The 26,506-nt window shown below is 49.2% G+C and overlaps 1 long non-coding RNA gene across 1 annotated transcript in view; it reads left to right on the forward strand.

Moving 5' to 3' along the window:
* The window catches only part of LOC125128205 (uncharacterized), a 64,535-nt gene extending 40,447 nt beyond the window's left edge, over positions 1 to 24,088 (forward strand). The window contains exon 3 of the long non-coding RNA XR_007135169.1: positions 23,448 to 24,088. This is a non-coding gene — a long non-coding RNA (uncharacterized LOC125128205). The remainder of the gene's footprint in view (positions 1 to 23,447) is intronic.
* The last annotated feature ends 2,418 nt before the right edge of the window (positions 24,089 to 26,506 follow it).

Below are 26,506 nucleotides of genomic sequence, written 5' to 3' on the forward strand. Positions count from 1 at the left end.
GCTATAGCTCTGATTCGACACCTAGCCTGGGAACTTCCATATGCCACAGGTTTGGCCCTGGGGGAAAAAAAAAAAGTCAGAACTCCAAAACATGAGCTCAAGCCATGGCTTTGCCTTATCCAGCTGAGTGACCTTGGCCAAACCACTAAGGCCCTCTGAGCCAAACCACTAAGTGCCCTATCGGTAAAGTGGAGGTAAAAAAATCCTTGGAGGATTATTTTCAGAATTAAGTAAAATAATGCAAGGGAAATTGTCTAAAAATCTACATGCTCAAATAAATGTTAGCCTCCCTCCTTCCTGAGAGCTGAGGCAGCTTAGTCTGACACTGGGGCAAAGGCTTTTCCTGCAGGGGGTGGGACAGCCGTGTAACTTCATGCCTTTATGGGTGTTAAAAGCACTCACCTTACCAGAAATTAGACTTGTTTCTTTTTTTCCCAATTGTATTTTCTTCCTCATTCTTCCCTCCCCCTGTGCTCACAGGAGATATGCAAAAGGACTCTTTTTGGTCCTTTTGTAACTTTGTGCTTCTCAATTTTGCCAGTTTGAGACTCCACACCTTTAAAAAGCAGGGGGCCTCTCAGTCACTGTGCCCAGTAAATACATACAATCTGGACCCCAAGGGTCAGCCGCCACACTCCTTCCTTCATCCCGACTTCCTGGAGGCAGAGCCAGTGCCCTCCCCCACGGTTCCCGCCCTGCCCCTGACAGCTCAGTTCCGAGAACAAGGCTATTCAAAGGTCTGCAGAAACTTCCTCAGGGGAGTCCTTAAAATCCTGGGTTTGAGAGAGAGCCTGGGTTCAGGTCCTGCTTCTGCCATCAACCTCTAAGCCTCAGAGTCTTCTGCAAAGTACAATACTGATAGTTCCCATCTCCTAGAAATGTTCCAAGGATTAAACGAGATGCTTGTAAATTACTTAGCACACTGCAGGGTCACTATTCTACTGGTTTGAAAGGGACGGAATAAAAAGAAGCAAACATTTAGAAAGTCAGGAGCTGAAATGATGAAATCAGCATTTCCAACTCACCTGTGATTGCCAGTGGTTGGGTCATAGGGCAGACCCACAGCGAACTGGGATCTGATAGGAGGGCTGCTGACAGAAGAGCCATTCCCCAAAGCCATCTTTTTTCAGAGAGCCTGAAATTCCTAGAGAACCTCTGTCTCTTGAGAAAGACATTAAGTCTTCAGGAGTCCTCTGATAAGACAGAGGGGTAGCACATTAAATCATTGACACTTTTGCTCAAAATATTTAACATCTCATTGGGACCTGAAGGAATGAAGCAGAGGACAGGTAGATTTTGACAAGACAGCTGGAATGGGTTGGAAGGTATCCTGCAAAAGACATGCTCAAATCCTGGAACCTGTGGGTGTGACTTTTATTTGGTTAAAGAGTCCCTGCAAAAGTAAACAAGTTAAGGATTTAGGGATGAGATCATCAGGATTACCAGGTGGGCCCTTAATCCAAGGACAAGCATCCTTACAAGAGACACAAGAGGAAGACAGCCCTGTGAAGATGGAGCTAGACCTGCCTCCCCTGCTAGGATGTGGACTCGCGAAGGACAGGGACTGGGTCCCGTTCACTATGGCCCAGCCAGGCCCAGCGCAGGGAGGTCGGAAACATGCTCTCGGGTCTGAGGCTCCCAGCACCATCCGCCAAGGTGCTGAAGCCCGGCAGTGCAATCAGCCAGGCCTTGGTCTCTTCCTTCTCTGGCCAGGTGTCCCAGTGACTCATGCCTTTTCCTGGAGGCCGTTAACATGCCCCTGCCCAGACGCGGGTGCCAAGCTCCACTCTGCCCCACGGCTTCACTGAGGTCACCCTGCCTGCTGCCATGTGGTCTGCACCAGCCTCCCCCACATCCCTGCTCTGCCCTGCTTTGTCCCTCCTCTGCCCTGGTGACAGTGCTCCTCCCCTCCTGGCCCTGCCACATCACTCCAGGGGAAGGCAGGCTGGAGTCTTGTTCCAGCTGCTGGTGCCTTAAACCCTGTGGAGGCAGAATCGTGGCTCCCCAAAGACATCAGGTCCTAATCCCTGGAACCTACAAGTGTCAACTTGTAAGGAAAGAAGGTCGTGGCTGATGGGATTGAATTAAGGCTCTTGAGATGGACAGATTATCCTGGATTATCCAAGTGGACCCTGATGGTACTGCCAGGGTCCCTACAAGAGAAGCTGAGGGAGATTGCTCTCTCTTTCTCTCTCTCAGACACACACACACACACACACACACACACACACACACACACACCCACCCACAGGAGAAGGCCACATGAAGCCAGAGGCAAAGCTTAGAGTAATGCCGCCATGACCCAAGGGATGGTAAGATCCACCAGAAGCTGGAAGAGGCAAGAAACAGATTCTCCCTTAGAGCCTCTGGAGGGAGTGTAGCCCTTCTGACATCTTGGTTTCAGCCCAGCAGTACTGACTTTGGACTTCTGGCCTCCAGAACTGGGAGATAATACATTCCTGCTGTTGTAAGCCACCACGTGAAACCAAGGCAGGATGTAGGAAGGAGACAGGGGATGTCCGAGGTGTGTCCTGCTGACGATCTTGGGTACCAGTGCTCTGAGGTAGGGGGAGGTGCTGGCTGAGAAGGGCCGGCTTTCAGGTACTGGGCCCCCAGTCTGGCCAGCCCGCTTTCCCTCACCTGCTCCCTCACTGGCCTCTGCTAATGTTGAGAGTGGTCAGGACAGGATTACCTATGCAGGTCTTACTGGGGGCTTGCTCCCAGCTCTGAGCACAGGGCAGTGAGGGGGCAGGCGGGACCCCTGCCCTCACAGCTTTCCTGGTCCCTGTCCGGTCGAAGGGCACTGGCCCTCAGCCTGTGTCCTGGACCCTATTCTTGCTGTCGCTCATGCTTGCATTTGGCGGTGGGACTGCAGAATTCTGACTTTAACCTGTGCTCCCACTTGTCTTCAGCCCTGGCTATTTCCTGGTCCCTGCTTCTCTTCTCTCTGCTCCTTTCCCTTTCCAGGGTTGGCACTCGGCTCCTACTACATGCCTGGCCCGGCCTGGCACTTTGGGACCAGCCGGTGCCGACTTGCTCCATTTATCCAGCCCGCCATCGTTCTGTTTTCTGACCTGGTCGCTTAACATCCTGCTTCGCCTCCTGGGTTTCATTTCGCATTCATCCTTTGGCGTTCACCACTGCTCTTGGTCTCCTGGCTCTGATCCCAGATAGAAAAGATATTAGTAATTTGTGGTTATCGACTTGCCCCATGCACCTGGATCTAGGACAGTGAGGGCACCCAGAGCCAGTTAAAGAACTCCAGAAGGAACTGGACAAGCTTTCTGTTATTGTGAGCTTGAGATGAATACATGCCACACCAACCGACAGTGTAATTGTCACAGGGCTTCCAAAGGAGGGGACCCTTGGCTGGCTTCTTTCTTAAACATTGCAGTTTGGGCCAGGTCAATAATTCTGCTTTGCAGACTGTAAATAATCTCTTTGTTCGAAGCAATCTGTTTGTTTTGGAGTGTCTAACCCGATAGTCAGCATACACAGCTCTCCACAACTTTCCATTCCGTTCATCTGTTACTCTTTCTTCTCTTTCCTAGCAAAGAGTAGAAAAGGTGAAAGTCTTTAAACCAAAGGAATGTGTGTCTGAGGTTTTTAATAATCAAGTGGATGTCCTTTTAGAACAAAGGTGCTGGTTAAACCTTGAATGTATCTTTCTGTCTTTTTCTCTACACTGTTGTGTAGCAACTGGGAACGTGGTGGGGAAGGAGAGAAGGGAACTGACCTTGACTGAGGGCTTCTAAGTACTGGGCCCAGGGGTGGTTGCTTTGCAGATATTGTCTCATTTAAGGCTCACAACAATCCCCAGAGTTAGGTACTATTGTTTCATTGTATAGATGAGGAAATTGAGACAAAAACTTGAAAGACTTGCCCAAGGTCACGAAGTTGGGATTTGGAGCTAGAACTTGAACCTGTATGCTGAGGTTGGTATTGGACAAATGGAATAATAATGATGAAATGCTTTTTAGAAATCAGCTAAGAATGGAACTGAAACTAGCCCCAAGCCCTTGAGATATGTTATCTTTTTGCTAGAACCAGGGCTGACATGGGTTTGAATTTCTTTCTTAATGGAGACATAAGTATAAAAGGAATTGCAGTTGTAGCTGGAGGTTGCCGCCTGCAAGTCTGCTTTTTTAGATTGTGTCTGCATTAATTAACATTCCCAGAGCTCTTCAAGATACAAAGATAAGAGCCGTCATAGGCATGACATATTGCTCCCGACGCAAGGAAACATTCCAGAGACACCGAAAGGGCCTGGCTGGTGTGTAGGTGAGTTCCAGTGGCCTGCACGGGATAGGGAAGGCCCTGTACTTAGGAGATGCACCAAAGTGAAATTCTACAGGGAGATTTCAGTGCTTGGGCAGGAGGGTCTCATTTTCATTAAAATATAAAATGCACTTTGGGGGTATTAGTGATCATCTGGTACTTACGCCTGAGCAGAAAGGAATTTCAAATTCTGTCCAGAGATCAGTTTTGGCTAAAGGAAGAGAAAATCTAAGGGCCTCAGGTGCCAGGGAATTAGGTGGGGGTAGAGTGGGGCATATAAAAGTGGAGAAGTCACAGATCAGCCCAACCCAATTGCACATTTTGCTTGGGATTGGTCCTTGGGATGAAACAGTATTTTATTTTTAATTAATTAATTAATTTTTGCTCTTTTTTTTTTTTGTCTTTTCTAGGGCCACACCCACGGCATGTGGAGGTTCCCAGGCCAGAAGTCTAAGGGGAGCTGTTACTGCCAGCCTACGCCAGAGCCACAGCAACGCAGGATCCGAGCTGCATCTGCTACCCACACCACAGCTGACAGCAACGCCGGATCCTCAACCCGCTGAGCAAGGCCAGGGATCAAACCCGCAACCTCATGGTCTCTAGTCGGATTCGTTAACCACTGAGCCACGACGGGAACTCCCTATTTTTGCTTTTAAGGGCCACACTTGCAGCACATGGAAGTTCTCGGGCTAGGGGTCGAATTGAGGCTGCAGCTGCTGGCCAACACCACAGCCACAGCCACACCAGATCCAAGCCACATCTTCTACCTACACCACAGCTTGAGGCAATGCTGGATCCTTAACCCACTGAGCAAGGCCAGGGATCGAACTCTCATCCTCATGGATACTAGTTGGGTTCGTACTGAGCCACAACAGGAAGTCCTATTTTTATTTTTTGGCTGCTCAAATTCCTGGGCCAGGGTCAAACCTGACCACAGCTGTGACCCGAACCATAGCAGTATGATGCTGGATCTTTAACCTGCTGAGCCACCAGGGAACTCCCTGAAACAGTGATTTTGTTGTTATTGTTGTTTGCTTTTTAGGGCTGCATCTGTGATATATGGAGGTTCCTAGGCTAGGGGCTGAATCGGAGCTACAGCTGCTGGCCTATACCACAGCCACAGCAACGCAGGAGCTGAACTGTGTCTGCAACCTACACCACAGCTCACAGCAACGCTGGATCCCCGACCCACTGAACAAGGCCAGGAACCAAACTGCATCCTCATGGATACTAGTTGGATTCCCGTGGTGCCATGACAGGAACTCCTGAAACTTTTAATTCTCCACCTAAAGGTCCAGGTGCCAGCAATAACAGCAAAAAGGGATCGGAGCCTTGGAAGTAGATGGAAACTTCAGGGGAAGAAAATAGAAGCACAAAGAGTAAGCAAAGGGCAGAGAAGTATTTCAGAAATTGAGGTCAAAATGCTTCTCAGGGCAGGGGGTGAAGAAGGGAGCCAGAAAACAGCAGTGAGAGCTCCACTTGTGGTGGGATGATGAAGAACCATCTCATGCTTTTTGATTGTCATGAGACAAGACACAGAAAATGCTCCGTATTGTCATTTGCTCTGCGACAGACTTACCCTCCTCACAGCACCCCTGCAAGGTGGTCCCGTTATCCATTGTGCACGTGGAAGCTGAGGTTCCGAAAGTAGAAGTGCCGTTCAGGTCACGCGGTTAGCAGGGAGGACCTGGAATCCAGGTATTGACGCCTTGGCTGTGCTCCTTCCACGCCCTCGGCTGCTTCCCGCATTCGTCATTATCAAGGAACTGAAGACCCTGAGCTGTAGAGCCAGCAGATCTGATCTTGGATCTTGGCTGCGTCCCTGGTTTGTTGCGTGAGTTAGGGAGTATTTGACCTTCTCAGCCTTCTTTCCCCCTAATTACAAAAAGGGGGTGAGCTTCCCGCCTCTGCCAAGTTTTAAAAGCCGTTTACTTCACACTTAAGATGCAGATGATGACAATAATGATGCAGACCTTAACAGCTCACATTTATTGAGTAATCACTTTGTGCCCACACTGTTCTAAGCCCCTCCCGTGTATTAACATATTTAATCCTTGTGGCAGTGCCCAGTGAGATTAAGTAAATTGCCCAAGCCCCCTAGGTAGTAAGTGAGAAAGTTATGTTTGATAAGAGAGGCACAAATAACCCCCTGGGGCCTGAGTGGTGGAGTTTTGCAAAGGTTGGGGAAGAGCTAGCCTCAGGCCACCACTCGGCCCTGCACAGACTTTGCTCAACAGGTGGGAGTGCAACAGGTAATGTTGACAGTGACCAGTTTCTTCTTCTAAGTCCCCCCTGCCCTGGTCATCATCTCCAGAGGCTTCTGTATCTTCAGCCTTGATTTCGTCTTCGCTGTTTTTCCTCTTTGCTGCAGCCCTTATGATTCAGTTCACCTCTCTGGCGAGGCTTTCCTCAGTCAAGTCTTGATTCCAACATCTTCACCAATCCCCACCCGCGCCAGTCAACAGACTCCCAGCCACCTGTCTTTGATTCCTCTGGTTTCCCTCTTTCCAAGCACCCCACCCCTTCCCTGAGCCCCCTTCTTGGGCAGCAGCTTGTAGTGGCTCCATCTCCCTGAAAAGTTACCTCCAGGAGCACTTGGTCCAGTGGGGTGTGGGAGAGGCTGTAGGACAGCTGCGTGTCAGGAAGGAGGGAGGTGGGCTGTGATGGACCTTGGAGAGCACTTTGTCTCCGAGCAACTATTATAAACAGAGAGCTGATGAGTTCTGGGCCTGCATACGAAGAAAACAGTGCAAAGAACGGGCACCTGGAGCTCCTGGCCACACACAGTGTGACCAGACCTGATGAAGCGCCCCTACGTCACCTCAGGCCACGTGGCTTCAAGTTTGAATTTCAGGCGCAAACCATCAATTCAAGATGTTGGAAAGTAAAGTGAGCCCCCACTCTTGCTGCCATGCAATTCTCTCCACCCCCACCCACCCCCGCCCGTTCTCTGACATTTGTTTAATAAGCTACAGGTGATAGTAGTTAAGTCACTGGATGATGAAATTGATTTTTTTTTTTTAAGTCACTTTGGTTACACAGGGAAAACCTGGAAGAGGGGAGATACAGAAGAACCCATACCTGCATGGCCTGAAAACAGGCTAAAAGACTGATGGGAGCTTGCGACCCTACAGAGTTGGAACCGCTCTGCGCTCACAGGCCTGGGAGCTTAGTGCCCAGTGGCCAGGGTGAGCAGATGAGGCGATGCTCACCCAGCTTGTGCCAAGGCAGCCCCTGCGGATGAGGCTTGGTGTTTTGGGCTAGGAGGAGGAAGCAACCTGACTGATTACACCCACCTCCCCCAAAGCTCCTTTTAGAGCGGGCTGTTCCACTTTCCCTGTAGCTTAGCAACCCGAGCCTGACAACTGATTTACTGGTAAAAAAGCTCTACTTTCTCCAAACAGGTTTTTTTTTTTCTTTCCTTTTGTTTTCTTCTCTTTTTTGTCCTTCTTTTCAAATAAGCAAAACTTGCCAGTGACGAGGTGCTTGTGGATTCCTCTTAGAGATGCCGGTTTCACCTTGTCTAGTTTGCATGGACCCCTGCCGGGACACCAGCTTTCTCCCTGGTCTTCCAGCCTCAGTCTCGTCGCAGTTCCTCCATGCTGCAGCCAGACTGATCAGTTCAGTCTGCTAAGCTTCCTCTCTTGCTTAAATCTTTTACTAGCTCCCAGAATATTCCCACATGGCCCTCCACCAACAAGCCCTGCCTATTAGATGTCACCTGTCCTTTGTCACAGTTTGTGTGACACTGCCCCACTGGATTAGAATTCTTTCTTGCCTCCAGATCTTTGAAGATACCATTTCCTTTGCCTAGAAGGCCCTACTTCTGCTTACTCAGCTGTGAAATGTTTTTCAAGATTCGGCGTAAACACTGGCTCCTCTGTGAGCCTTTTCTGAGCATTCCCCAGGCAGAACGGACCACCCCTGCCCTGACATGTGGCCAGTGCCCAGCTCAGTGCCTGGCACATATGGACTCACACATAATGAAACGGGCAAATGAGATATAGCAGAAGGAAGGAGGGAGAATAGAAGGAAGGAAGGTGGGAGAGAGGAGAGGAGGGAAGGGATGGAGGGAAGGGTGGGGAGAAGGAAGGAATGGGAGGGAGGGAAGGAGGTAGGTAGGTGTGATGGAAATAGCAAGTGTGAACACCCAATAGGTAACATCTAAAGGGAAGTGGAACCCAGAGTGACATCTGGCCACCAGGATGAAAGGGGCTTTCACTTTGATTCCTAGGACCCCCCTAGGATTCCCTTGTGGATCAAAGGCAAAGAAAGAAGGGCTTCTGAAGGCCTGGTACAGCTACAAGGTAAGAAAAAATGCAAAGCCAAACCAGCCGAGCTCATTTGCCCTCAGATCTCTTGCTCTGCTCTGAATTGCACTAGAGGCTTCGTGCCAGAGGCTTCTTTCCGGGTTCGACCAATGGGAGGCGGTGGTGGGAGCCAGCATTTTCCTTTCCTTCTTAGCCTGTAGTGGCATTTCTGGCAGTGACTCCTTTTGGATCTCTGGTACCTGCCAGATGGGCCTGCCACTATTCCCCTGGACCAGGGAATACTGCCTCTCCCTCTGCATCCCTCTAGCCTTGGCAGTGAGAGTTGCTTTCAGCTGCTCAGGGCTGCCTCATCCCCTGGCAGATTTACCAGCTCACTCATGTGACCAGTTCCCTGCATTAAATTCCCTTGTTGTGAATCTTCAGAGTGGTTTTTGGTCTTTTTGGTTGGACCCTAATATACCAGTTGAGTGTAGTGACCCCACTTTGGGGGTGGGGTTGTTGCCGACACTCAGCCTCTGGACACCAAAGCTGAACTGACTCTTGGAGACAGTTTTGGGTGAAGGAGAAAAGAAGAGTTTTATTGCTTTGCCAGGCAAAGTGTGACACAGCAGGTTAATGCCTCCAAAGACTGTCTGGTCCTGCCACCTCCCTGCTTCCCACCATAGGAAGATTCGGTGGAGTTTTAGAGCAATGGTTCAAGCTGTGGGATTGCTGATAAGGATCAGGGTGTGTTCAGGGCCCGTATTTAATCTGGCCTCAGGGATCTCCTGATGAGCTTCTGTGGTTCTCCGGGTTATCAAACTGACCTTCTCTCTGGAATGAAGAATGCTTCAGTATTAATGTCTTTGATTGGCTGAGGGTTTTTAGTTCACATATTATGCACATCCATGTCCAGGAGCCCCAAAGGGTCCTGGTGGGTTTCAGAGTCACTGATGCTTACCTTGGAGGCGGTGGTGTATTTGTCTTTTTTCTGGTTTGTGAGGGTGTCAGGATGTGTGGTGTCCGATGGGTGGGGGGTGGGTGCATTTGTGTGGCCTCCAGACCACATTGCCGCTCACTCTGAGCTCCAAGGGCTCTGCATGTTCTGCATCAGCAACGTGTCCTCTGGGCTTCTGCGACACCGCACGGCCCCTGCTGCAGCCCCGGCCCCTGGGAAGAAGATGAAGATCAGACCTCTGCCCCTGAGTTCCTGCTGGAAAAGTAGCATAAAACTTACTCAAGTATATAAAGAGTATAAAAACGAGTTCCCTGGTGGTTCAGTGGGTTAAGGATCTGGCCCTGTCACTGCTGTGGCTTTGGGTACTGCTGTGGCTCCGGTTTGATCCCTGGCCTGAGAACTTCCACATCCTGTGGGTGCAGCCAGAAAGAGAGAGATTTCAGGGAAGCAAGGAGCTGGTGACAGGAAAGAGAGGCCGGGAGGCAGGAAGAAGGGAGGAAAGGAAAGGGGGATGAGGGGGAAGAGAGAGAACAGAACGGGTGTCTCCATGTTTAGCGCAGTGTCTGCGCGTGGTGGGGCTCAGTCCATATGTGCTGAGTGAGTGACAGAGGAGAGGAAGAGGGAACGGGTCGGCAGCGTGGGTAGAACCGGCAAAGAGCAAGGGGACCTTGGTCCCCATTCCCCACCGCACCCCTTCACCCGCTTCAGGGCTCTGGACAGCACACCCACGACAGCAGCTTCCTAACTGGTTTTGGCCAGACACCGTAATAGCTGCTTGCATGAGTTGTCTCACGCGAGGGGGCCCTGATAAGGAAGACAAACTGGGAGGATTTGGGAGGGACCAAGAAGAGGCAGGCGACAGCCAACCTTTCAGGATCCCTGGTGCTGGAATCCCTCTTGGCTGAGAGTGTGCGCCACCAGGAAGGACCCTGAGGCAGACCAAAGTATGGGTCAACCAAGACGACTGGCCAGAGACCACCTGGAAACTAGCTCCATTCCCATAAAACCGGAGACCACAAGCCACATGGCAGAGCAGTTCTCCTGGGTTCCCTTACCCTGCTGCTCTCCACCTGGGGGCCCCTTCCCAATAAAGGCTCTTGCTTTGGAGTTCCCATTGTAGTGCAGCAGAAATGAATCCAATTAGGAACCATGAGGTTGTGAGTTGGATCCCTGGCCTTGCTCAGTGGGTTAAGGATCTGGCATTGCCGTGAACTGTGGTGTAGGTCGCAACGCAGCTTAGATCTTGTGTTGCTGTGCCTGTGGCGCAGGCCAGCAGCTGTAGCTCCGATTGGACCCCTAACCTGGCAACCTCCATATGCCGCGGGTGTGGCCCTAAAAAGCAGGGGGGAGAAAAGAAGTCTCTTGCTTTGTCAGCACGTGTGTCTCCTGGGACAGTTCATTTCCAAGTGTTAGACAAGGGTCCCCCTTCCTGCAGCGGTTTCCTCCAATCTCTCTGACCATTGCTTCAGGGATGTTGCCAAAATCAATCTCAGTTGCTTGAGCCAATGTTTTGGGGGTTCTAGACATGTAGAGGTTCAATTCTCTTGTGTATTCCTAGCATCCTCTACTACCTGCTTTTAACCTGGACTCTTCCCCTTGTTCCCCCCTCCTGGCACACTTGGGAGGATCGTTTACGTCTAAGGCATGGTTCTCAGCCTCAGTGCTGCTCCCCAGACCCGCTTTCTCCATATCTTTCTTCGTCCTTTTAAAGCCGGGATTCTAACATGGTTTGAGACAGGCCTGGGTAACAGGATGTTCAGTAGCTGAGCTCAGATCTGGCCCTTGACCCCAGCTTCTGCTCTGCCTCCTCCCATGGATTCCCTTTGTCTCCTGAACAGTCGGGGGGGGGGGGGTGGTCCTGCTCCGGCAGCCTCACTCACAGCAGTTCTCACTCTCTGGGCTCCTTGGAGAGAATGGTGGCGAGCGGGAGCCGGGCTCTTAGTGCGCAGAAGGGCCCAGCCCTCCAGGCAGGCTTTGTTCATGCTCAGAGAGATCTCACGGGCCCGCTGCTGTGCTGTCTGTGCAGAGTAGATGTGGGCACTGGTGTTGGGCAAGTGCAGGGGGGAGAAACGAATATGTCGAATTGTGCTCCCTGTGACACTGTAGGAAGCCAGGCTGGGGCTTGAAGATTCTTTTGCTGACTTTGCCAGGAGAGCTAGAAGACCACTGGTTCAACCGTACCCCTCAAGTACAATGCACTTAAGGTTTGCTAGTGCACTGGCATGGCATGGTGGGTGTGATCCGCACAGACCTGGGTGTGAATCTCTGCCGTGCTACGTGCCAGCTATGCAGGCAAAGTACTTATCTCTCATTTTCTTCATCTATGACATGAAATAATAAATACCCTTCTTACAGAGCACCAAGCATTTTGCACCTGATAGGGCTTCAATAAAAGGACACCATTTTTACTGCTATTTATCAATTTATAAATTATTTGAGACCTCTTGGGGCTAAACTCTGTGCTTGGCCTCGAGGCTGCAAGTGAAGGCAGAGATAAATAAGAACTTGTTAACCCTTTAGGGAGCTAACAGTCTAGAGCAGAGTGATAAAACTATGGTTCCTGGGTCAATTCTGGCCTAGAGCCTGTTTTTTTTGTTTTTTGTTTTTTTTTAAATAAAGCTTAATTATACCATGGCCATGTCCATTTATTCACATACTGTCCGTGACTGCTTTCACACTATAGTAGTAGAAACAGATCATTGTAACACAGACCATATAACCCACAAAATCCATCTGGACCTTTACAGAAAAAGAAGTTTGCTGACCCTTGGTCTGGAGAGGAGGATGGATATTTACTCAGGATAAAGCCAGTTGCAGGAGAGGTGTAAATTATCTAAACTGAGGGCACATCAAAAGAGAGAATCAATTCTGACTTGAGTGGGCATCAGGGTTTTAAGCCAGGCCTTCAAGGTGGAGAAGGAAATTGATCCCCAGAGCCTGGGAGTGGGCTAGGATATAGTGCATATAAGAATGGAAGAGACTAGAAATTAAATGGCTTGTCCAGATTAAATGGCTGGTTCACTTTGGAGTCAAACTTCAGTGCCTTGTAGAATTCACATCACTTTGTATTTAGATAGCATTTCTCAAAGTGCAACATGCATTAGCACACACTGTCTTATTTCATCCTCAAACCGTATTTGGAAGCAGGTACTGTCAGTCTGATTTTACAGATAAGGGACACTAAAAAGAATAAGAATTATTCCTCCAAGAATAACTGTGGGCCTTGCGTGCAGGGAAGGGGTCTATGGCTGTGGCAAGGGTAGATCAGAACTCCGTCACAGGACTGTGTCCTGGTTTCCTGGAGGACGACATACATGACAAGCCTAAGAACACAGGGTAGCCTCAGGCCTGCACATCCGGGGATCAACATTTGGAATGTCTTTCGCAAAGATCTGTTATACATATGTGCAGAATTAGATGCTGAGAGAAAAGCCCAGAAGTATGAGTCGAGACCTCACTGGCCTACAGGGGCTGTGGGTTCAGTTGAGGAGGTAACCCACAAAGTCCCATGATGCTTTGAGGCCATTCGTGTCAAGGGACCAATGTGTGGTGCCAACACAAAGGGGCATTGGAGTTAGTGTATCAGGAAGGCTCCACAGAGGGCTCTGTTCTGAGTGAAGTGTGACAGGTGACATCCAGCAGGTACGAAATGCAAGGTTGTTTTAGGTGGGTTGGGGTGGCAGGAAAGGGGAGGTTGTGGGATCAGGGAGGCCTCTGTGGCGGAAGGGCCACCCTGAGAGAGGGGACAGATTTCACAGCTGGAGGGTGTTGTAGGTGGGGGACCAGCATGAGCGCTGGGGCCAAGCTGGAAGGGCCTCTGCCGTCAGATGATGGGGGTGCAGGTGGCTGGGCTGAGGAGTCGACATAGGAGCTTGGCAGGAGGAGGCAGCCCTTGGGAGTTTAGGGCTGGGGACAGACGACATGGACATGATGCACACTGGCTTTCAGGGAGTTCAGAATGGACGTCCCATCTGGATTTTCGCAGGGAGTGCCTGGCCCCAAGGGGACCTTGCCGAGGGCTGTTCTACAGTCTAATGGAAGCCTGAGCTTTTTCTCATTTTCCCGATGGAGACCTGGAACCACCTTGTGCCCCGCTTGCCATGCTGACCCTCACTGGCCATGTTAGACAGGCCTCCTGATAAGGTGGCCAGGTTACATAGGCCAGCTCAGCGGGTGTGTCACAGATAAGCGGGATCCTCTCACAGCCTGACCTTGTCCAGTCCCTCGGGTGGCGGGCGGGGGAGGATCAAATGGCTGCTCTGGCTCCTCCTTTCCTGGTGGACCTCTGCCTCGAAACTCGGGCAATTTATGAGCAGTTGATGGTCTAGGGGGTCCCCCTCCTTTCAGATTGCTTGTTTTTTTTCCACCTCTGTTTACTTTTTTGGATCAGGGACTGTCTTGACATTCAGAAGTACACTTTTCTGACTTTGTATCTCTCACACCATGCTTTGCGCATAATAGGCCAGCAACATTCTGGCCAACCTCCAACCCAAGGAAACAAGAAACTCCCTGCTCCCCCAAGAACTGTTCAGTCCTGTCCTCAAGTTGCCCAGACAGATCCCTGCCCTGGTGAACTGGCACTATGGGATCTCATCAAGAGGAGACAGCAGAATAACCAAATAGAAACATTCCCTTGGCATCAGCGTTTTCCACACGTAGAGGAGGAATTGTTCTCCCATGCGGGGTTGTGCAAAGGCATGTGAAGAGTTAACTAAATCCCTGCCCACGGGACTTGGCCTTATAAAGGCATTTCAGCCAGAAGGAATGTGGGAGTCGTGCTGGGAAGCAGGTTTGGTAGTGGGGGGGGGCAGGCCGCCAGGAGTGCCTGTGCCAAAGCTAAGGTCTGGGGCTGCGCTGCCAACACTGGAGATCCAGGTCCCTGGGGCCACCGAACGTGATATAGAGTGCCCAGCTTCCTCTGCCCAGCCCACGCCTACGGTGGAGGTGCCCAGGGGAGCCCAAACAGCAACGTGGCTTTGGAGCAGGGAAGACCCACCAGAGTGATAATCGTTACAGCAGCGCCTTTTGCTGGGCACTCCCTGATCAGGCCCTCTGCCAAGAGCTCTCTGTGACCTCATGTCCACCTGTCACCCTGTGAGCCAGCAGCCCTTGAGGACGCGTGGCCATGGCACCCATCTGGCATGCTGGACCTTGTGGCCTCTTACCCGCCTGGCACCTGCTGCACATCTCGTGTGTCAGTTTTGCTCTCAGCTGAATCCCCAGCACCAGGCACATAGTAGGTATTCAAGAACAGTTAAGAGCTCCCATTGTGGCTCAGGGGGTTAAGGACCCAACATTGTCTCTGTGAGGGTGCAGGTTTGACCCCTGACTTTGCTCAGGGGGGTAAGGATCCGGCATTGCCACAAACTGGGGCGTAGATCACAGATGCGGCTCAGATCCGGTGTGACTGTGGTGGAGGCATAGGCCTCAGCTGCGACTGTGATTCGACCCCCAGCCCAGGAACTTCCCTTTGTGGCAAGCACAGCTGTAAAAGAAAAAAAGAATGAAGTTAGTTGTCTCACCTTTACTCTAATTCAAGCGTGAAGAAAATGACTCGTGATCTTCTCTCGGTTTCCCTGGGTCTGTGAGGCATGACTGGCTGGGTGGAAATACTTGACTTTCCTCAACTGATTGATCCGTGTTTCCTTGCTGTGAGACCTTTCTTGAATACATTTATTCTGTGAAGTCTTACTAAATCCACGCTCAGATCTCCCTCAACATGTATGTGTGTACGTAGATAATTACATATTTTTGTGCTAATCTCTCCAAGTCTTTTGCATCCCTGTCATAATCCTCCCCCACCTCAAGCAGCCAGGCCCTTCTGAACCTGTCCCCGCAGGGGATGGATATGACAGGGCAGGGGATGAAACAAAGGCATCTCCCCATTTGGGGTGACCACAGCGGCCTATGGGTGTGGCATACACAGGTGTGAGGGACTGAAACAGGGGGGCAAGAGAGGAGCTGAGAGGCTGTTGGCCCGAGAGAGGGGCCTTGCCCTCTGCCTCCTGCAGGGGAGCCCTGGGGAGGCAGCCAGACCACAGAGGGGATGGCTTTGTGCTGGACCTTGGCCCTCAAGGCCTTGGCCAGCCTTGCAGAACTTCCTAGGGCCAGCATGGCACAGAATAGGGGACTGAGTCCCCTGCCCTGAGTGTGCCCCCCTCCCCTCACTGGAGGACAGGAGCAGGGGACAGCGAGGGAAGCCCACATTGGGCATGATGTCTGAGGCCCAGGTGGGTCAGTGACCCCAGACACACTCAGGATGTGACACCCCTTTGCGCTTTGCAACCCCCACCCCGCCACTGAACTTGTACACACTTCAGAGAAAAGGGACGAGGAACCACAAAATGACAGAACTTAGGTTTTTGCATCCCCAGTGGAATGGAACTTGGTATAGAAATTAAGTTGTTGGAGAGGAAGGTATAAAATGGTTAAGCCCCAGACTCTGGCACTAGCCTGCATGGGTTCAAATCCCCACTAACTGTGTGATCAGAGACAAGCCATTCCACTTCTCTGTTTTGCCCCGGTTGTTTTATTTTTTATTTTTTAATCTATAAAATGGGGAGTTCCCATAGTGGCACAGTGGAAACTAATCTGCCTAGGAACCGTGAGGTTGTGGGTTCAATCCCTGGACTCGCTCAGTGGGTTAAGGATCCAGCGTTGCCGTGAGTTGTGGTGTAGGCCGGCAGCTGTAGCTCCAATTAGACCCTTAGCCTGGGAACCTCCATATGCCTCAGTGCGGCCCTCAAAAGACACAAAGACAAAAAAAAAAAAAAATTCTCTAAAATAGCTGGCTTTACAATGTTTGTTTGTATCATTTATAAGGCAGACCTGGTTCTAGTCCTGACTCAGTACTAACTTTGTGACTCTGAGACAGTCATTATATACTTTAGTTTCCCTGTGATAATCCCTCCTGACCTCACAGGGTTATTGTGAAGATCCTAGGAGATATAGATCTTCTTTGTGCTGCCCTAAAATGGAGTTAATTTCTAAATTCTCAGAGTTCCTGTCGTGACACAGTGGAAACAATCCGACTAGGAACCATGAGGTTGCAGGTTTGATCCCTGGCATCGCTCACCTGGTAAAGGATCCGACATTGCCATGAGCTGTGGTGTAGATTGCAGATGTGGCTCGGATCCCATGTTGCTGTGGCTGTGGTGTAGGCCAGCAGCTACAGCTCCCATTGCACCCCTAGCCTGGGAACCTCCATATGCTGTGGGTGTGGCCCTAAAAAGCAAAAAACAAAACAAAGCAAAAAACCTAAATTCTCACACATTTATAAATACTGTTGATTTTTAGGATGATCCCTGTGACTTGTAAGTAGGTTATAAATAACATGAGGGCAAATACTGTTTTCAGCTACGCTAAGAAATAGATGTGCCACACCTGTGTCCCATCCTGCCCTGACCTCGTGCAGGGCCCAGTTAACAAAGAAACTCAATAAATACCTATTATTAATGGGGATTTTTTTTTTTTTTTAATGGCTGCACCTGTGGCACACAGACGTTCCCGGGCCAGGGAGTGAATCTGATCTGGAGCTTCAACCTAGGCCATAGCTGCAGCAACGCCAGATCCTTTAACCCACTGCACTGGGCTGGGGATTGAATTCATGCCTCTGCAGGGACCTGAGCTGCTGCAGATTCTTAACCCACTGCACCACAGTAGGAACTCCTAATAGGGATTCTTTTTTCTCTTGTCTTTTTTTAGGGCTGCACTCACGGCATATGGAGGTTCCCAGGCTAGGAGTCAAATCGGAGCTGTAGCTGCCGGCCTACACCACAGCCACAGCAGCGTGGGATCTGAGCCACATCTGTGACCTACGCCACAGCTCATGGCAATGCTGGATCCTTAACCCACTGAGCAAGGCCAGGGATTGAACCTGCGTCCTCATGGATGCTAGTCAGATTCGTTTCTGCTGAGTCACGACGGGAACTCCCTGATGGGTATTCTTAAGGAAGAGATGTAATTTTATTTATAAAGAAGCAGAAAACAAGGTTTGGTTCAGAGGACCAGGAGACATGATCTGGTTGGGGATTGCTTAGCAGGGGCCCAAAGAACTTATAGATTTTTTTTGTTTGTTTTTGTTTTTTTATTTTTGTTTTTTCATTTGTTTGCTCTGCTTTTTAGGGCCACACCTTTGGCATATGTAAGTTTCCAGGCTAGGGGTTGAATTGGGGCTGCAGCTGCTGGCCTACACCACAGCCACAGCAACATGGGATCTGATCCACGTCTGTGACTTAAACCACAGCTCATAGCAATGCTGGATCCTTAACCCACTGAACAAGGCCAGGGATCGAACTTGCATCCTCATGGATACTAGTTGGGTTCATTACCGCTAAGCCACAATAGGAACTCCTTTTTTTTTGCTTTTTTGCTTTTTTGTTTTTGGCTGTGCCCACAGCATGCAGAAATTCCTGGGCCAGGGATCAAACACAAGCCACAACAGTGACAACTTTGAATCCTTAACGGGTAGGCCACCAGGGAGGTTTCTCATCTCCCTTGGCTCTCATTTCCTGAGTAGTGTCTGCAGAAGCACACTGATTTTTAGACCCACATCTGCATGTCAGCTCCCTGGACAAATGTCGTGAGCTTGCTTGAGCCTCCTCATGAATCTCCTTGCATCTCATTGCCATCATCCATAAACTCTGGCCAGTGTCATCCACATTACAGGGTTCCTATTGGGAGTAAACCAGATGGTGCACCACAGCCCTCTGTCCAGGACTTGGTACAGAAGAGGTGCTTCCAACGTTAGTTTTCTTTTTTCTTTGTGTCTTTCTAGGGCCGCACCTGTAGCATACGGAGGTTCCCAGGCTAGGCGTCGAATTGGAGCTACAGCTGCCAGCCTACACCACAGCCACAGCAACACCAGATCTGAGCCTTGTTTGTGATCTGCACCACAGCTCATGGTAACCCTGGATCCTTAACCCACTGAGCAAGGCCAGGGATCGAACCTGTGTCCTCATGGATGCTTGTCCGATTTGTTTCCTCTGAGCCATGACGGGAACTCCCTAACATTAGTTTCCATCGCTATCCCTTCTCTTTTTGGGGAGCTGGCTTCATAGGAAAAACAGGCAGTGGTAGTTTTCATCCTGCCACGAAAGGGACGGCACACCTGATGTTTGTCCCTGACAAGGGCAAGATTTACTAGAGGTGCAGCCACTTGAAGGATGTGAAAGCCCTCACCCTCCTCTGGGGTCAGAGAAGGTCAGGCTCTTGTTTGAGAAGCGGAGTATTGTGTTTGGAAGACATTACACACTCCATCAATATTTGATGAGGCCCTGGGGGTAGGGGGTGGTTGGCTGACCGACTCTGCTGTGTGACTACAAGCTGTCCTGTGCCTGATGTGACAGGCCAAAGACCAATGTCCTCAGGGAAGAAGAAGTGGCACATTGTCCTTTCAGAAAGACAGCAGGGCTGATCTGCCTCCAAATTGGCTGTTCTCTTTTTCTTGCTCTCGCTTAGGACAGGACAATAGTACTCACTTCTAGCAATTGTGGACTGTGTATCCTGTGCCAGGCATGTAACAAGTGTTATCTCCTTTAGTCCTCAGAAGGCTCTTTTTTCTTTCATTTTTTTTTTTTTTTGGCTTTTCTAGGGCTGCATCCGCGGCATATGGAGGTTCCCAGACTGGGGGTCTAATCAGAGCTACAGCCACCAGCCTACACCACAGCCACAGCAACATCAGATCCGAGCCATTTTTGCGACCTACACCACAGTTCATGGCAATGCCAGATCCTTAACCCACTGAGCGAGGCCAGGGATCGAACCCTCAACCTCATGGTTCCTAGTCGGATTCATTAACCACTGAGCCACGATGGGAACTCCCAGAAGGCTTATTTTACTGTTGAGAATACTGAGGCCTGGAGAATTAAGACACTCATTCAAGGTCAAACAGCAAGTCATGACCTGAGGAGGGTCAGCTGACCAAGGAGAAGCGGTGCATGAGTCAACTGGATCTCAAGAACAGGGGCCTGCAGGAGAGATGTCTTCACAAATTGAGGGCTGTGAAGCCCTAGAGAATCTTAGGGAAATAGAAAAAGGATGGGATTATTCCCAAATACCTGCAGACCTGCCTCAGTCTTAACACAAAAAGCATGGGATTGACCTTAATGCTTCCTCTGATTTTAGCTTCCCTTCCCCCACACTGTTCTCTTTGTTGGCCCAGACCTGTCCTTTTAAGAGCAAATAGAGTGACCCAGGTGCTTTCACTTGTTTTTTTGTGAGTGTGAATTAGTATCTGAACTGCAGCCCTAAACACCCCTGCCTTCTTAGCCACAGACTAGGCAGGAGGCACCCCCCTCCCATGTGTTACAAAGTGTCTACCTCTCTGCCAGCCCCTCAGGGTTGCTGCTATAGGTGGACTGTGGGTTTGTTAGAATCTCGGAGTTTCCCTCTTGGATGCTCTTAGCATTGCATCATTTTTAGTGTCCATCCCTAGATATCTTTGGGATATCCAGGCTGGATCCAGCTCCATAACTTGTCTGGCTGGAAAGTGGGTGTGCAAGATAGTGTATGCAAAAGCATTCACTGCAGGGCCTGGCCTGTGGGAGGTACTCCACGGGTGTTGCTGGAATTTAATTAGAGTGGAAGCATGGGATTTTAGTTCTGCAAGGCACATAAAAAAGGCTTGGCTAAAACCCCACATTTTATCAATGAAGAAATTGGGCCCAGAGAGTTGAAGTAGATTTTCCGAAGTCATGGGAATGACCTGGGTGAGCACTGGGGTCCTGGATTCAGATTTTACATAATAATAATAATAATAATGCCCTGAGATGCTTTTACCCTGTGCCATGGCCTTTGCAGGTTCCCCATTATGCCCCTCCTCCAGCCAGAATTCCCTGGCTGAATGACCCCAAGCCTGCTTCCAGCCTTCTTCAGGCCCCTTTCCCAGGTTCATCCTCCCAAAGGCAGAGGTCACAGCCAGTCTGGCCCGTCTGTACAAAGGGTGGCAAATGGGGGTCTGTTAGTGGGGTGTGTAGCTGCAGCTTGGGTATGTGGGCTGGGATATGTATGGGCAAGTGGTGTGGGAGATGGGAAGAAAAGTCCTTGAGCTCAGGGCTGAGCATTTGGGGTGGGGAGCATGTGTATAGCAGGATTCTGAGGAGGGTGAGTGTTTTAAATTTGAAACTGATCTTCTGGAGTTCCCATAGTGGCTCAGTGATTAACGAATCCGACTAGGAACCATGAGGTTGTGGGTTCGATCCCTGGCCTTGCTCCATGGGTTAAGGATCTGGCGTTGCCCTGAGCTGTGGCGTGGGTCTCAGACTCAGAGCAGATCTGGCATTGCTATGGCTCTGGCCAGAGGCTACATCTCCAGATTAGACACCTAGCCTGGGAACCTCCATATGCCTTGGGAGCGGCCATAGAAAAGGCAAAAAAAAAAAAGAGAGAAAAAAAGAAACTGTATTCTAAGTGGTAAATATGCATTTATTAGGGTAGGATGGTATAACATTTTGTTAGCTTGACCAATGACTTTTAAATGTTAGGCCTACATAAATGGGGCTCTATTTGCACCTTTGTGCTGGCCCTCGCAAAGTTGAGGGGTGGCCTGCTTCATTGTCACCTGTTGTGGGATCCCCAAAGGAGCATCTCAATGAAACTGAATCACTTGCTCACTGAGATGACTGGAAGAACATGGCTGAGTGTCTTTCCTGAGGCCCTGTGGACGTTCAAACATATCAAAAAGCACAGACGGGGAGTTCCCATCATGACTTAAGCAGTGACAAGCCCGACTAGTATCCATGAGGATGCAGGTTCTATCCCTGGCCTTGCTCAGTGGGTTAAGGATCTGGTGTTGCTTCGAGGTGTGGTATAGGTTGCAGTGCGGCTTGAATCTGCTGTGGCTGTGGTGTAGGCCTGCAGCTACAGCTTGGCATATGGAAGTTTCCTAGCCTGGAAACTTCCATATGCCAAGGGTGTGCCCTTAAAAAAAAAAAAAAAAAAAAAAAAGCACAAACAACTGTATGAAAGCTGCATTATCACATTAAATAATACTCATTCTTGAAAGAGGTGACTCTGGCCTTGAGAGCAATTTTGCATTAAAATTGACGGCATCTTTGAAAGTATCTTGAAGAGTTTATGTCTAGGCCGTCATCTAGACCAACAGGGCCTTTGATCATTAGCAGCCTCGTGTTCCCCATTCCTCAAAACCAGAGGGTCAGGGAAGGAAGGGTGTGCAGTTTGCCCTAGATGTGTCTCCTTCCTTTTCTTTCTCTCCATGGATACGTTTCTCAGCCTCCAAAGTGAGGGGATGGACGCCACGGGGAAGGGTTAGGTTAGAGCCTGCATTCTGCCAGAAGGAAAAAGTATTTTTCTGTCTAGAAAGCTGGACGAGACCCCTGGCCCCTGTCCCGCCCTCCTGCTGTGAGGGGAGTGTGCCCTTGGCTGCAAGGTTGTGTTGCCAAGATTTATAGGGAGCTGCTCCCTGGGCTATTTTGCTGCCCTCCCTGAGGAAACCCTCCTTCCCTTCCTACCATGGCACGTTCTGCCGTCTCTGTTCATTGTCTTGCCCAGCATCCAGTTCCCAGAAAACTCTGGAGGCTTTGCAGGCCTCAGACACTGGGGTGTCTCATATGGAGAGAAGAGAGGGGCACAGGAGTCACTGGAGTTCACGCAGGTGCTGTGACCTTGAAGTGGCCTCGGCTGCTTGTTCCTATTGGCTTGAAGCCACCTAGCAGTGCTCAGGGGCTGTGCTGCCGTAATGAGGAGGCGGCGGGAGTGCTCTAGTGAGCTCTCTGGGGGAAGGCTAAGGGCTCACCCGCCAGGTCAGAGGGTGGAGCCTTGGGGCCTTTCAGGAAATATCGCCTATTGCAGTTATTCCCCTACAGCCTAAGCTGGAAGGACCGAACTTCCGCAAGAGTCTGAGGCCAGGCAAGTTTGCGTTGGTCAGGCTAGACTCTTACCTCTTCTCCTGGAGCCCCAGTGGGTGCCATGCCGCCTGCTTTCTCCTCCAGCAGCACTGGCTCACGTCTCCCAGCTCCCAGAGCCCACAATGGGCTTCCTGGGTGGTCCCCTCACACTACCCTGTCCTGCCATACCCTCCATACCCTTGAGAACTAAGGTTTATTACGCACACACACACAGAATTCGCTGGTTGGTTGGCATTTTATTTCTCCAGATTTCTATCTACTAGTGGGAGGCAAAGGAAGAGTGACCGACCCATTCCAGGAAACATTTGTTCATTTAAGCCCTGATCACTTGTTTCCTAACCTCCAGGTGGGATGTGCTGGTCCATGTGGCCGGTGGACCATGAGAATCAGAGAAAAGCACCCCTCCCTCTGGGCAGACACAGGCCCTGCTAGGTGGGATTGAGGTTGGATTCTAGTCCCTGTTTGCTCCCTGCCTGGACACCCTGGTGCTCTGAGCTATCGCTCAACTGAACATGCTTCACTGGGGTAATTCTAATGGGAAGGGCTCTAAGCAAGGGAGGAGGGGAACATTTTGGAGGCAGGTGAAGCCTTGTAGTTACCATCATCTCATGTAGTGTCTGTCTCTTCCATCTGATGCCGTAGGCTGGTGCTGTAGGCTGGCTGTGCTCACCAGTTCAGCAGGTTAATTACTAGGAGTCCCTGCTAAGTGCCCAGCATCCCCAGGAGTAGTGACACCCAGTGTGTGGTGGCCTTTATAGTGTGCCATGCTTTTAGAAAGAATGGCCTTATTCGATCCAGCGATGACTTTGGGAGGTAGGCAGGGCAAGAAGGTTATACCCATTTATAAATGAGCTAACTGAGGCTCTAGGGAGGCGAAGTGATGTGCACGCCCTCAGCTAGAAGATGGCAACACTGGCATCGTGATCCTCCAGTTTGACTGGTTCACCAGCTGTGCCATGTGGCCTCTTACTAGACAGACTCACAAAGTCCAGCTTTTACCTCAATTTTCCAGAATGCACAAATCTTAAGGGAGTCTTCGTGCCTCCAAATGCCGGACAATTTACCCCCCTCATTCTCTCATGTCCTATTTGACAGGATTCTCCTGACAGTATGGCACATCTGTCTAGCACGTCATGTTTCAGGGAAGCCTTTCCCAACGGTGTCATGAGGCTAGCAGGGTGGGCATTCTGTCCATCAGCGAGCGAGCAGATGGAGAGCCCAAGAGGATGAGTGAATTGCCGACACGCACGCCTGGTTCAGGATCAGCATCCAGGTCTCCTCATTAAGTCCAATGAGTTTTCAGCTCTGTCATGCTGCCTCTTCTTCCCCAGAGGGCTTGGGAAACATAAGCAACTGCCTACAGGAAATATGCTTCACCTTCCTCACAGACACGGCGTTCCAGAAGCAAACTCCATGGAAACAGAACACAGAGGGTGTGTACATGCGTGTCTTCTAGACCCACTCCAGTTCTCATCAGAAGCTGATGAGCCACCCCACAGTTCACGGTGGGTCAAACCTAATCCGTATCCTCTTCAAAATAGGCCAGAAAAATGGAATCACTGGATATCAGAAGAGAAAGGGAACCACAGAGTCTTGCTAGTCTAATGCCTTTATTTTAAGGATGAAGAAACAGCCTTTTGTTTTGTTTTTCAGATTTATTGAGATATAATGTACAAAGTGGTAAGATACTTAAAGTTACAACATGATTTTGAAACAACCTTGCCTTGTGAAAGGACTCTCCCATCATGTTAATTACCCTAATAATCACTTCGCATATTTACCTTTGTGTGTGTATGTTTGAGAATATTTAAGTTCTCTCTCTCAGCAAATTTCAGATATACAAATACAGTGTTATCAACTGTAGTCACCATGTTATACAGTAGATCCTCAGACTTCATTCATCTTGTAACTAAAAGTTTACACAATTTTGCTGACTTCTCCTATTTCTCCTACCTCCAGTCCCTTCAACCATTTTCTACACTCTGTTTCTTAGAGTTTGACCTTTAAAAAAATTTTTTTAAAGATTTTACATATAAGTGATACTATGCAGTATATGTCTTTCTCTGTGTGCCTTATTTCACTTAACATAATTCCCTCTAGTTTTACCTATGTTGTTCCCAGTGATAGGATCTCCTTCTTGTTTAAGGCTGCATAGCATTCCATTATATTTTTAGAACACATTTTCTTGATCCATTCATGCATCAGTGGATGGTTATATTGTTTCAATACCTTGACTGTTGTGAATATTGCTGCCATGAACACCAAAGTACAGATATCTCTTGGAGATAATGGTTTCATTTCCTTTGCATATCTACCCTGAAGAGGGATTGTTGAATCATATGGTAGTTTTCTTTTTAATTTCTAGGAGGAATATCCATACTGTTTTCCACAGTGGCTGTACCAGTTTACATTTCCACCAGCAGTGTACAAGGGTTTCCTTTTCTCCACACCCTAGCCAGCATTTATTGAATTTTGATTACAGCCATCCTAACAGGTGCAGAGTGACTGTGGTTTTTTTGATGTGGGTTTTCCTGATGATTAGTGATGCTGAGTACCTTTTCATGTACCTGTTGGTCATTTATATGTCTTCAGAAAAATGTCTAATCACATCCTTTGCTCATTTTTAAATTGGGTTATTTGGGTTTTTGCTTAGTTATATGAGTTCCTTGTGTTTGGATAATAATCCCTTATCTGTAAATATGTAAATACTTTCTCTCATTCCATAGGCTGTCTTTTTATTTTTTTAATTAAAAAAAATTTTTTTTTGTCTTTTGTCTTTCTAGGGCTACACCTGTGGCATGTGGAAGTTCCCAGGCTAGGGGTCAGATTGGAGCTACAGCTGCCGGTCTGTGCCATAACCACAGCAATGCCTTTTTATTTTGTGATGGTTTCCTTTAGATATTCTATGCTCATGGATTGAAAGAATTAATAAGGTGTAAATGTCTGTAGTACCCAAAGCAATCTATAGATTCAATGCAACATCTATAAAAATGCCAATGTGCTTTCCACACAAATAGAAAAACAATCCTGGAGTTCCCGTCATGGCTCAGTGGTTAACGAATCTGACTAGGAACCATGAGGTTGTGGGTTCGATCCCTGGCCTTGCTCAGTGCGTTAAGGATCCAGCATTGCCATGAGCCGTGGTGTAGGTTGCAGACGTGGCTTGGATCCCACGTTGCTGTGGCTCTGGCGTAGGCTGGCAGCTACAGCTCGGATTAGACCCCTAGCCTGGGAACCTCCATATGCCCCAGAAAAGGCAAAAAGACAAAAAAAAAAAAAAAGAAAGAAAGAAAAACAATCCTAAAGTCTATGGAAACATGGAAGACCCCAAACATTCAAAGCAATCTTGAGAAAGAAGAACAAACCTATAAGAATCACAGTTTGTAATTTCAAACTATATTATAAAGATACAGTAATCAAAACAGTATGGTGCTGGCATAAAAACAGGCTCATAGTCCAGTGGAACAGTGTAGAGTCTAGAAGTAAACCCATGCATATATGGTCAATTAATTTTCAACAAAGTAGCCAAGAATATACAATGGGGAAAGGATAGTCTCTTACATAAGTGGGAAAACATGGATAGCCACATGCAAAAGAATGAAACTGGATCCCTGTCTTACGCCATACACAACTCAAAATGGATGGAAGACTTGAAGTCGAACTGAAACTGTAAAGGTCCTGAAAGAGAACTCAGGGAGAGTAAACCCCTTGACCTTGGTCTTGACAATGACTATTTGAATTTGATACCCAAAGCAAAGGCAACAAAAGCGAAAGTAAACAAGCAGATGACATTGCATTAAAAAGCTGCTCTGGGGAGTTCCCATTGTGGCACAGCAGGTTAAGAACCCAACTAGTATCCATGAGAATGTGGGTTCGATCCCTGGCCTTGCTCAGTGGATCAGGGATCTGGCATTGTTGTGAGCTGTGGTGTAGGTCACAGACACAGCTTGGATGCCAAATTGCTGTGGCAGTGGTATAGGCTGGCAGATGCAGCTCTAATTTGACCCCTGGCCTGGGAACCTCCATATGCTGAGGGTGTGGCCCTAAAAGCCAAAAAAAAAAAAAAAAAAAAGCTGCTCTGGAGTTCCCACTGTGATGCAATGGGATTGGAGGCATCTTGCGAGTGCTGGTCTCAGGTTCCATCCCCAGCCAGG

Source organism: Phacochoerus africanus, chromosome 5 (assembly GCF_016906955.1).
Source record: "Phacochoerus africanus isolate WHEZ1 chromosome 5, ROS_Pafr_v1, whole genome shotgun sequence".
Lineage (NCBI taxonomy): Eukaryota > Metazoa > Chordata > Mammalia > Artiodactyla > Suidae > Phacochoerus > Phacochoerus africanus.